The sequence below is a fragment of the Thalassophryne amazonica genome, chromosome 16 (assembly GCF_902500255.1).
Source record: "Thalassophryne amazonica chromosome 16, fThaAma1.1, whole genome shotgun sequence".
NCBI classification, from domain to species: domain Eukaryota; kingdom Metazoa; phylum Chordata; class Actinopteri; order Batrachoidiformes; family Batrachoididae; genus Thalassophryne; species Thalassophryne amazonica.
In genome coordinates, this window is record NC_047118.1 from 25,868,934 (window position 1) to 25,881,819 (window position 12,886).

General features: G+C 49.1%; 1 pseudogene; it reads left to right on the top strand.

Annotated features, from left to right (window-relative positions):
• The first annotated feature begins 592 nt into the window (after positions 1-592).
• LOC117528035 overlaps positions 593-12,886 on the top strand; it is a 28,971-nt pseudogene continuing 16,677 nt past the window's right edge.

Consider the following 12,886-nt stretch of genomic DNA (forward strand, 5'->3'; position numbering starts at 1 on the left):
CCAAAGCGAATCGGTCTTTACGCGCGAAGCCTCCGCGCGGCTTTCCATGACAAATCTCTTGTTAAAAGTGAAATCTGCCAGAAAATGGCTGATGTCCAGCTCTTGTGATAACCAGAGAAAGAGCACACGATGGTCTCGTATCCACAGAGCCATCCGTTTAGAAATGGTCCGGTGGCTTGTGCCGCGTCGTCGCAGCTCGGAGCGCGGCGCGCAAGCATCCTTAAAGGGGTCCTTAAAGCTGTAGTAACAGACCTTATTCTCTGTGAAGCCCGTTAAAATTTTCACCGTAAGCCAGATAAATTTTTCGAATGGTTTCCAGGTGCCAGTCTCTAACAGCTTCTGAAAAAATTCTGATGGAAAAAAAGTCCTTTTCATTCCGCCATTTCCAGACAATGAAAATCGACGAGGGGGCGGGACACTCCTTCCCAAGGCGTGCTCACAGGCGAATGACGTCACCGACAGGCGTGGAAAAACTCACGCATGCGCACGAGGGTTCAAGCATGTCTGACGTAAAAACATGAATGAAATCCATATAGTTTTTGAAAAAAATAAGGACCGTTACTTTATTGACAGACCTCGTAAGTCCAAAGTCTGATTCCGTGCATCGCCTGACCTCTTCTGCTCTGGTTTTGTTTCCTCACATGCAAAGACAAACTTTTCTGTCTCCTTTATTCATAACATGGAAAACATCAACAACTATCTCTACAGGTACAAGAACTTCACTTTTATCATTGGATACACGTCTGCAGAGTACATCGATTCACTGCAGAGCTTTAAAATTCGTGACAGTGACATATTTGTTGTCACGTATCCAAAATCAGGTGAGTGCTGCAGCTCTTCAGTGGTATTTGCACTGAGTTATTGTTGCTGTGACATCTCAGAGCATTACTGTTCTTCACAACACAGGCACAATATGGACTCAGCAGATCATCACCTACATGTGTGTTAGATGGAGGTCTGACTGAATATCCAAACAACTGGGAGCAGATGCCATGGTTGGAGTTCCCAGAGGGTCGAGAAGATTACTCCCTGAGACCATCTCCACGTCTGTTTTCCTCTCACCTCGTCCCAGCTCTCATGCCTCCAGGACTGAAGGAGAAGAAGGCAAAGGTCAGTATTTTATGACAGTCTGTTAATGCCGGTGTTGACGACCGAACGGTCCCCCTTAAAAATCAGTCCACTCTGACTTCACTACGCATGTGTCATGAGCTGCGGTTCACTGATTATCACCTCGTTTCTGCTTCAAACTGCCTCCAGTCATCATCTGTCTCAGCGACAGATATCCGAAGCTTTTGTACAACAATAATTTCTACATAAATCCATCATTATTTCATAATAAGAGACGGGGAGCGATCACAGTGCCGCAGCTACATGAGCTCCCTGTTTTCATATAGCATTGGGTTTTTTGGGGGGTTTTTTTGGGGGGGGGGGCTGTTTTGGGGGGCAAACACGCTGAGAGGGAACACAGAAAACTTCACACCAGCACCTCATCACAGATTTTGAAAGAATTAACCAACATTCAGTTCCATCAGAATACTGTTTTTTTTTTTTGTCAGATCATCTATGTGATGCGAAACCCAAAGGATGTCATTGTCTCCTACTATCACTTCAGTAAGACCTTGGCTGAGCTGGAGACTCCAGAGAGTTTTGAGGAGTCGTTGGATTCGTACCTGGAAGGAAATAGTGAGAAATCTCTGTTGCTCACCCACATGCTCTTTATAAGACTGACATGACAGAGTTCAGCTGAAAACACTTTTCAAACCTTGAAAGTTCTGGTTTATTTGGATAAACCACCATTGATATTTACAACACAATAATATTTCTGTATCAACAAAATAATATAATTTCAATTTCGCAGACTTTTTTTTACAGTGCAAATTATTCTGTTTCTAAGCACATTTACAGGCAGTCTATATAAATTATATAATCATAAATCTGCAGTAGGTTGGGACTGTGTGCTGTGCTGGGTTTGAAGTCAACACCCTGAATTGCTGATCGCAAACCACCTTGGTGTGAAAATGTACATTATGCTGTCTATTGGACTGTTTGGCTTTTAATTGTGCAACAAGACCAGATGAAATTAAGCAATCGAGTTCTGTGAGTACTTTCAAGTCCAGAGTCAAGATATGTATTAATTTTTCCTGCTTATGGTTTATGACAATGTGTAGTTGTACAAGGGCAGTTGAGGGTTTGGGTGTTTATGACCTTTTAATTTCAGATATTGATTTGTTATTTTTGCTGTTAATTTTTTTTTTTACCAGTTTATTTTGTAATATGTACATCATTGTATTGCAGTTTTGTTTTTGGGATTTATATTATTCAGTACTTTGAAGACTATAAATAAATAAATTGATTATTATTATTATTGTTATTATTAAGAACAAGATTTCAAATGAGCTATGATTTTTCTAAATGTTTTTAAGATGTTATCAAATATCCTTCAAATGTTAATTTCTCACCATGTTTTCCTTTGTCACCATGACAACCGTCTAAAAAAACCTTTCCTTAGCTATCAGGTTAAGCACAAATTACAACCCAGATGAAGGACACACCCACCGTTTTTTTTTTATTTACAGTGCAGGTTTAAGTACAGTTCAGGATCAGGGCTGAATAACTAACGGATATCAGGCACGGTGGGCAGGACTGGCTGGACACAAATGCAGGACTCTGACACATAGCTCTGTAGGTTAAAATGGTTTACTGAAACAGTAAGCTTGGTCCAGTACACGCAAAGGCAGTCCAACAAGAGCAAAAACTAACATCAGGCTATGGTGTGGTCGGGAAAACAGGCAGGTGGTCATAAACACATGGAGGCTAGCAGGACAAGGAAGTACAATGAACAGAGCTGGAAATGAAGGCACAAGGCACATTGATCTGGCGGTGAACAGGCAGAACATGTGAAGCTTAAATACACCCAGGTGACGAGCTACAGATTAGAAACACGTGCGTGGAAAGCACCAGAATAAGGGTGTGGACAGACAGAGTAAAACACCCACCACCAAGCATCAAGAGACCGACAAGAAAGACAGAGACAGAGAGACCCAAGCACGTGGAACGTGGGGTGAATGTATATGGACCTTGGAAGACAGAGACTGGATGATTGTAATGTTTTATTTTCAGGGTTACCGCAGTCCCGCATTAGGGGTCTTCAGCTGGTTCAGAACACTGCCGCCAGACTTTTGACACGTAGCAGAAGGTCTGAACATATCACACCCATTTTGGCATCTTTGCACTGGCTCCCTGTCTCTTTGAGAGCAGATTTTAAGGTTTTGCTATTGACTTATGAAGTTGTTCATGGACTGGCGCCATCTTATCTGGCTGATCTGGTGGAATGGAACCTTACGTGCTGGCCCGGGCTTTGCGGTAGCAGGATGCCGGACTTCTCTGTGTTCCCAGGGTGAAGAAGAAGTCAGCGGGTCAAAGAGCTTTTTCTCATCGTGCACCCAGGAACGGTCTTCCTGCGACCGTGAGGCAGTCAGAGTCCGACTCAAGACTTAAAACCCATTTTTATTCTCTTTCTTATAGTTTTTATTTTTTAAAATCTGTTTTATTATTTTACTTCTGTTTTTAATTATGTATTTGAATTTTTTATTCATTTTTATATTGAATTGTTCTGTGTGAGGTGCCTTGAGATGGCTTTTGTTGTGATTTGGGGCATTATAAGATGATTAATTGAAACTGAATTGATTCTAACTACATTTGAACTGCATTTGAAAGCCTGTACACAGAATGTGTGCAATTCACTCGAGGCAGGTTCGGCCCACATTCTAAAGCCCCTTTCACACTGGGGCCAACACAGAATTGCGTATTGTGGTGTACCATCTACACTGAGTTATGCAACTCTACGCCGAGTTTAAGCAGCTCTACACTGAGTTACGCAGCTCTACGCCAAGTTTAAGCAGCTCTACAGTGAGTTTTTGTTTGCCTATGCAGCAGTATTCTGAGCGGTACACGAGACGGATGCAAGAAATTAAACGTTTAATTTTTTCAGCGCCGCGCACTGAATGTAGAAAGTATGCCATTTTTAAGCAAGTCAACACAACACACTGCAACTGTTTGTAAATCTACAAAACACTGCGCGACTGTACACCAAGCGTCCACAATTCTACACGCCAGGGTGACAAATTCTTTTATCAGTACAACCCTGGATTGACAGTTTATTCATCCCGCTGGACTTTGCTGGCAGTGAAGCTTCAAAACTACGGATTCCACGTTCAGAGGACATGTCCACGTCCACTCCTCATGAAGAGATCTCCAGCGGGAAGACACTTCCACGTCCACCGTCCACTTCTCATGCATGGATTGCGCATGACAATGCCACTGCAGCTTGCACCTTTCTTTCACCTGCTCCAGTTTTCTCACGACTGCAGCAAGTGTAAAGTCCATTAACTGCTCACAGACAAATCGGAGGACATGCCCACGTCCAAGTTAACTCCACACAGATGGATGGCCAGCAAGGGGACATGTCCATGTCCACTTCTCACACACTGAACGTGTGTGCAGTTGCCAGCAGCCGCTCCAGGCACTTTCACCTTCTAAGTTATAGTGTATGCATGTGCACATAAAGGACTGTCTTGTGCATATTTCACAGACTCGAACGTTGTTCAGAAGGAAATACAATAACACTGGGTTTCCTGCTTTACTCACAGACATGTGTCACAGCTCTGTGGATCAAACATTGTTGTGGTCCTGTCCAGTTAGGGTCCTGTCTCGGTTGGTTTTGTCTTATGTTCCTATTTTTCACACTTTAGTCATTTCCTCTTTCTCATTCCTCTATTTTCTATCTGCCACAGTAGTCCTTTGTCATTTTCTTCTCAGTCACTCCCAGTTTCCTGCTCTGATTTCACATCTAGTCTATTTCACCCTCTTTCTTCTGAAGTATTCTCTGCATTTGTCCTTTATCACCTTTCAGTATTTAGCACTCTCTGGTGGCGGAGAGTGCGTTTCAACACATTGCTAAACTGTATTGATACTGTGTCATTGAATACTGACATCTGCTGGACCTTAAAATCCCTACAGGCACCTGCGTTTACACTCTCAACTGACACTGATTTCATGGCCTTGTATATACAATAATATAATCTAAGTCATTGTATTTCATTTTGTATCTTCATTTAAATTTAAAATCTTTAATAATAAATAATGTGAACAGAAACCACCCGCTCACAGGGCACAAATGAGGCTGAGTGCAGAGAAACTGTAATGACAGCTGGAAGAGGTTTGGATATACTGTCTTGTGGTTGTCCCAGTATCTCAGAGGATCCTGGCACCTGGCAATACTGGCCTCTGCCAGGTACCTCTGCACCATGGCATCAGCTGTGGCAGTTTTGGTCTGCCTGCCCCCTTTGATGTCGATATGATGCCAAAGGTCATCTAAAAACAACAATGTGGCATTTCAGTACATGATTTCCAAACATCAACAAACAAATAATAATACAATAACATGCTTTTGGAGGGCGGTATGCATTTTCAAGAGGCCCAATGTCCATGCCCAGTCGCCCAAAATGACAGCTATTCGCCCTCATCTAACTCAGGCGAATAGCTGTCATTGCGGGCGACGGGATGGACAGAGGGAAGATGTTCTTCAGTTTTTCCCTGCCACCTGTTGTCTGTGTTTTGACTCATCTTCTAGGAAGAAAGGATATTCTTCCTTTCACCCAGTCTGTTGAATGTCATGTGTGGCGTAGGAAGGAGTCCCCAGTTCTAATGAGCATTCCTCTGGCACTCCCACCAGCTGGAGTAGCATTCCTCCGTGGCCCTCACCAGGATTTGGAAGAGGACTCCCAACTCAGAGTTTTGTTGCCACATTTTGTCTTTGCCTGGTTTCATTATCACTAATAACACCGTGCTTTAATGTCACTCTCATTGCCTCGGCTGTCCTGCATCTAGGGGTTCCCCTCGTCCCTTGGTTCACCTACTCCCGACCGTAACAACACATGTTCTCATAGAAATGTCTACTGCTACTGATGGCTCATGCTCAAAGTCACATGCTTCTGTGAATTGCCACAACAGGAGGCTTTCAAGTGCCACTCGGAAAGCTGTGACTTCTACTGCTTTGTTTTAAAGGCAAGAGTCCGTAGCAGAAGTATTTAAGATGTGTGCCTGAAAAGTGTATCCACTTCAATCACACATCAACTAACCACAGCTGAAACACCAAGCAAATAAAGATGTTTGGAAAGTGTAGTGACACGGACCCACAACAGGGGGCGCAAATGAACGGTCAATAGATGAGCCAAAATATAACAATTTAATGTTGTGAATGTGCACAACGAACATACAGACAATCTCAGAATATCATAACAGTCAATACACAAAGGTGACGTGTGGGCAGGCTCGAGGATAGAAGACGTCTGTCCTAAGAAGAGCCGGAACCACACGATTTCCGCCGCCCCAGAACCTGGTGAATACTGGAGCCGCCAAGTCACGAATTCCCAGGTGATCACCGTCCCCGACTGTCGGATCTGGTACTGCTGGCGAAGAACAAAGACAGTCAAGTGTGGGTGTGTGTACACCCAGTAACAACAACGGTGGGAATGCCACCTCCACCTCTCACTCAAAATGCTGAGGTATTTACAGTGATCCCTCAGAGGAAAAGAGTGCCGTCCTGCACTCACTCAGCCTCCACAAGAAGAGGGACCAGTACTCCTGCAAACACTCACAATATACAGCTTATTAGAAACACAAATGGCTGAGGATATTACCTCCAATGAAGTATGATATCTCGGCAACGAGGTGGAGATGACGTCTGGTCTTTATGGAGTGAGATGATGTTGAGTAGATGGGTGACAGCTGTCAAGAGGTAATGAGCGACAGCTGTCACCCCCGGCTGTGTCCATGGCGGCAGCGCCCTCTCGTGCTGAAGCCCGCACTTCAGGCAGGGCGCCCTCTGGTGGTGGGCCAGCAGTACCTCCTCTTCTGGCGGCCCACACAACAGGACCCCCCCCTCAACGGGCACCTCCTGGCGCCTCCCGACCAGGTTTGTCGGGGTAGAAGTCGGCCAGGAGGGCCGGATCCAGGCTGAAGCTCCTCTTCACCCAGGAGCGTTCTTCGGGGTCCATACCCTCCCAGTCCACCAAGTACTGGAACCCCGACCCATCCGACGGATGTCCAGGAGCCGGCGCACCGTCCAAGCCAGCCCCCGTCGATGATCCGAGCAGGAGGGGGCGCCGGTCCGGGAGCACAGAGGGGTGAGGTGTGATGAGGTTTGAGACGTGACACGTGAAAAACCGGATGGATCCGCAGTGAAGCCGGGAGTTGGAGCTTCACTGCGGCAGGACTGAGGACTTTGAGGATCTTGAAGGGGCCAATGTACCTGTCCTGGAGTTTCGGGGAGTCCACCTGGAGGGGGATGTCCTTCGTGGAAAGCCACACCTCCTGCCCGGGCTGGTAAGCAGGGGCCGGGGATCGCCGGCGGTCTACATGGGTCTTCGCCCTCGTCCGGGCCTTCAACAAGGCAGAGCAGGCGGAGCGCCACACCCGACGGCACTTCCGCAGGTGGGCCTGGACCGAGGGCACACCGACCTTTCCCTCCACCACGGGAAACAACGGGGGCTGATACCCCAAACACACCTCAAATGGGGAGAGGCGGTGGCCGAAGACACCTGGCTGTATGCGCATACTCGATCCAGGCCAGATGGTTACTCCAGGCCGTTGGGTGCGCGGATGTGACGCAGCGGAGGGTCTGTTCCAGTTCCTGGTTGACCCGCTCTGCCTGTCCGTTCGTCTGTGGATGGTACCCGGACGAGAGGCTCACGGTGGCCCCCAGTTCCCTGCAGAAGCTCCTCCAGACGTGTGAGGAGAACTGGGGACCACGATCTGAGACGATGTCGGAGGGTATCCCATGCAGACGGACAACGTGGTGGACCAGGAGGTCTGCTGTCTCCTGGGCTGTTGGGAGCTTCGGGAGGGCCACGAAGTGGGCCGCCTTGGAGAAACGGTCCACTATCGTGAAGATGGTGGTGTTGCCCTGGGACGGCGGGAGGCCCATGACGAAATCCAGGCCGATGTGGGACCAGGGGCGATGAGGCACCGTCAGCGGCTGGAGGAGTCCTTGGGCCTTTGTGTGTACTGCCTTGCCCCTGGCACAGGTGGTGCAGGCCTGGATATATTCCCGGACGTCTGCCTCCATAGACGCCCACCAGAAGCGCTGCCGGACAACTGCCACGGTCCTTCGCACCCCTGGATGACAGGAGAGCTTGGAACCGTGACAGAAGTCCAAGACTGCAGCTCTGGCCTCTGGTGGGATGTACAGACGGTTCTTCGGACCTGTTCCTGGGTCCGGGCTCCGTGCCAGGGCCTCCCGGACGGTCTTCTCCACGTCCCAGGTGAGGGTGGCCATGATAGTGGACTCAGCAGGATGGGCTCCGGTGGATCCGACAGTGCAGTTTTGACCTCCTCTTCGTGTACCCGGGACAAGGCATCCGACCTCTGGTTCTTGGTCCCGGGGCGATAGGTGATCCGGAAGTCAAAACGCCCGAAGAACAGTGACCAGCGGGCTTGCCTGGGGTTCAGCCGCTTGGCGGTCCTGATATACTCCAGGTTCCGATGGTCAGTGAAAACTGTGAATGGCACAGACGCTCCCTCCAACAGGTGTCTCCACTCCTCAAGAGCCTCTTTCACCGCAAGGAGTTCTCGATTGCCGACGTCATAGTTCCGTTCAGCCGGGGTCAACCTGCGTGAAAAGTAGGCACACGGGTGAAGTACCTTATCGGTCTCTCCGCTCTGGGACAGCACGGCTCCTATCCCTGAGTCAGAGGCGTCCACTTCAACCATGAACTGGCGGCTAGGGTCGGGCTGCACCAAAACTGGCGCAGTAGAGAACCGTCGTTTCAACTCCTTGAACGCGGGCTTCGCACCGATCCGACCAGGTGAAGGGGACTTTTGGAGAGGTCAGGGCTGTCAGGGGGCTAACTACCTGACTGTAGCCCTTAATGAACCTCCTATAGAAATTAGCGAAGCCGAGGAACTGTTGCAGCTTCCTACGGCTTGTTGGTTGGGGCCAATCTCTCACCGCCGCAACCTTGGCCGGATCAGGGGCGACGGAGTTAGAGGAGATGGTAAACCCCAGGAAGGACAAAGACGTGCGGTGAAACTCGCACTTCTCGCCCTTCACAAACAGTCGGTTCTCTAACAACCGCTGCAGGACCTTACGTACATGCTGGACATGGGTCTCAGGATCCGGAGAAAAGATGAGAATATCGTCCAGATATACGAAGACGAATCGGTGCAGGAAGTCCCGCAAGACATCGTTAACCAAGGCTTGGAACGTCGCGGGGGTGTTGGTGAGGCCGAACGGCATGACCAGGTACTCAAAGTGACCTAATGGGGTGTTAAATGCCGTCTTCCATTCGTCTCCCTTCCGGATCCGAACCAGGTGATACGCATTTCTAAGATCCAGCTTAGTAAAGATTTTGGCTCCATGCAGGGGGGTGAACACGGAATCTAACAATGGCAACGGGTATCGGTTGCGAACCGTAATCTCATTCAGCCCCCTGTAATCAATACATGGACGAAGTCCGCCATCTTTCTTGCCCACAAAAAAGAAACCTGCCCCCATCGGGGAGGTGGAGTTCCGGATCAGCCCGACAGCTAATGAGTCCCGGATGTAGGTCTCCATTGATTCGCGCTCAGGTCGTGAGAGGGTGTACAGCCTGCTGGACGGGAACTCAGCGCCTGGAACCAAATCAATGGCACAATCGTACGGACGGTGCGGGGGAAGGGTGAGTGCCAGATCCTTACTGAAGACGTCAGCAAGATCGTGGTACTCAACCGGCACTGCCGTCAGATTGGGAGGGACTTTGACCTCCTCCTTAGCCTGTGAACGGGAGGAACCGAGGATCCTAAACACCCCCGATGGCAGGTTTCGCTCCACTGAACCACCACCCCAGACGGCCAATCAATCCGGGGATTGTGCTTCAACATCCATGGGATGCCCAAAATCACGCGGGAGGTAGAAGGAGTTACAAAAAACTCAATCTCCTCCCGTGGTTTCCAGACACCACCAGAGTTATGGTTGTGTCTTGTGTGTGAGTAAAGGGAGGAGGGTGCCATCTAGTGCCCGCACCTGCAATGGCGAAGGAAGTGCCACCAGAGGGAGCCCTACCTCCCTTGCCCATCTGCTGTCTAGCAGATTCCCTTCTGACCCCGTGTCCACCAGTGCTCGGGCTTGAAGGGTTAAATCCCCGCTCAGGATTGTGACTGGGAGTCGTGTGGCAATTTGTGTGTGTCTCACTTGAATGTTTTGACCCCCCCTTAGCCCAGTCTCTAAGGGTGAGTGTTGTCGTTTTGGCCGTTTGGGGCAGTTTCTCTGTGTGTGCTCAGTTGAGCTGCAGAGAAAACACTCTCCACGGATCAGCCTCCCATTTTGGCCCTGTGCGTTTCCCTAACAACGTCAGCAGGGGGAGCTGTTGCCCCACAAAGCGCTGCGGCTGTGGAGCGTGGGGAGGGCGGCCCCTTTCGAACCCGGAAGGGAGAGGGGCGGCGCGTATCCGGTCACGTCCTTCGCCTTGCTCCCGACGGCGTTCCTCCAACCGATTGTCTAACCGTATAACGAGATCGATAAGCCCATCTAAATCCCGCAGTTCCTCCTTAGCTACCAGCTGCTCCTTCAGAACCAACGACAGTCCGTTTATGAAGGCGGCGCGGAGCGCAACATTATTCCAGCCGGACCTCGCAGCCGCGATGCGGAAGTTGACTGCATAAGCGGCTGCGCTCTCGCGTCCCTGTCTCATTGACAGCAGCACGGTTGAAGCTGTCTCTCCTCTGTTAGGGTGATCAAACACTGTTCTGAACTCCCCCACAAACCCAGTGTATGCTGATAACAACCGTGAGTTCTGTTCCCAGAGCGCCGTAGCCCAGGCGCGTGCTTTACCCCGAAGCAGAGCAATCACATAAGCTATTTTACTAGCATCTGACGCGTACATGACGGGACGTTGTGCGAAGACGAACGAACACTGCATAAGAAAATCCGTGCACGTCTCCACACAACCTCCGTACGGCTCAGGAGGGCTTATGTATGCTTCAGGGGATGGTGGGAGGGGTTGTTGAACCACCACTGGAACGTTTATATCCTGCACAGGGTCGGCAGGAGGACGAGCTGCAGCAGCGCCCTGAGCGCTCGCCGCCATCTGTGCGGAGAGAGCCTCCACCCTGCGGTTCAGGAGGATGTTTTGCTCAGTCAATTTGATCCAACCGAGCCGTAAAGGCGGTGAGAATGTGCTGCAGCTCACCAATCACGTCTCCTGCAGACGCCTGCGCTCCCTGCTCTCCCATTGGTCGTTCAACAGCCGGGTGACGCCCCTCGGAGTCCATGACGCTGGCCGAGATGTCCTGTTGGGAAAGTGTAGTGACACGGACCCACAACAGGGGGCGCAAATGAACGGTCAATAGATGAGCCAAAATATAACAATTTAATGTTGTGTATGTGCACAACGAACATACAGACAATCTCAGAATATCATAACAGTCAATACACAAAGGTGACATGTGGGCAGGCTTGAGGATAGAAGACGTCTGTCCTAAGAAGAGCCGAACCACACGATTTCCGCCGCCCCCAGACCTGGTGAATACTGGAGCCGCCAAGTCCCGAATTCCCAGGTGATCACCGTCCCCGACTGTTGGATCTGGTACTGCTGGCGAAGAACAAAGACAGTCAAGTGTGGGTGTGTGTACACCCGTAACAACAACGGTGGGAATGCCACCTCCACCTCTCACTCAAAATGCTGAGGTATTTACAGTGATCCCTCAGAGGAAAAGAGTACCGTTCCTGCACTCACTCAGCCTCCACAAGAAGAGGGACCAGTACTCCTGCAAACACTCACAATATACAGCTTATTAGAAACACAAATGGGCTGAGGATATTACCTCCAATGAAGTATGATATCTCGGCAACGAGGTGGAGATGACGTCTGGTCTTATGGAGTGAGATGATGTTGAGTAGATGGGTGACAGCTGTCAAGAGGTAATGAGCGACAGCTGTCACCCCCGGCTGTGTCCATGGCGACAGCGCCATCTCGTGCCTGAAGCCCGCACTTCAGGCAGGGTGCCCTCTGGTGGTGGGCCAGCAGTGCCTCCTCTTCTGGCGGCCCACACAACAAAAGACATAAATCGGAATTCATTTTTTTGGGAAAAAAACCCTCATTTACTCCTACCAAGTATTATTTACTCTCAATTTTTTTTGCATCCACAGCCTGTCTTGTACAAGCTGAGAAATAAATCATAATGTATGTGAGTTTGATGAAATAGACTCTAGGGCTTAAGGGGTTAAGTAGCTCTTTGGTCGAACACCATTCTGATAAAAAATGGAACAAATTTTTTTGGGCCAATTTTCATGTTTGGGGCTTACTTGGCAAATGTTTTGAAAAACACGCAACTTTTGTCCAAATTCCCGTTTGTACTGGATTTTTTTGGTCAAATCCGACATTGCTCATGCCCGTGGACCAAACGAACACCATTCTGATAAAAAATGGAACAAAAATTTTTTTGGCCAATTTTCATGTTCGGGGCTTATGTCGCAAACGTTCTGAAAAACACGCAATTTTTGTCCAAATTCCCGTTTTCACTGGATTTTTTCGGTCAAATCCGACACTGATCATGCCCTTGGACTCATTTACTCCTACCAAGTATTATTTACTGTCAATTTTTTTGCATCCACAACTCCCCCTAGGACCTGTCTTTTAGCTGATCCAAACTTTTGCATTTTTGACCTTTGTACAAGTACAGCAAAGTTGCCGTGACATGTATCAAGCAGTGCGCACCTGCCAGGCTCGGACTGATAACCTGTGATTTTGGACATTTGCCTGGTGGGCCGCTGCACGTTTAGATGTGCGTGGGCCGGCCCTTCCATATTTATAGAGATTATGGAAATATACGGTGTTCTCGACCTGCG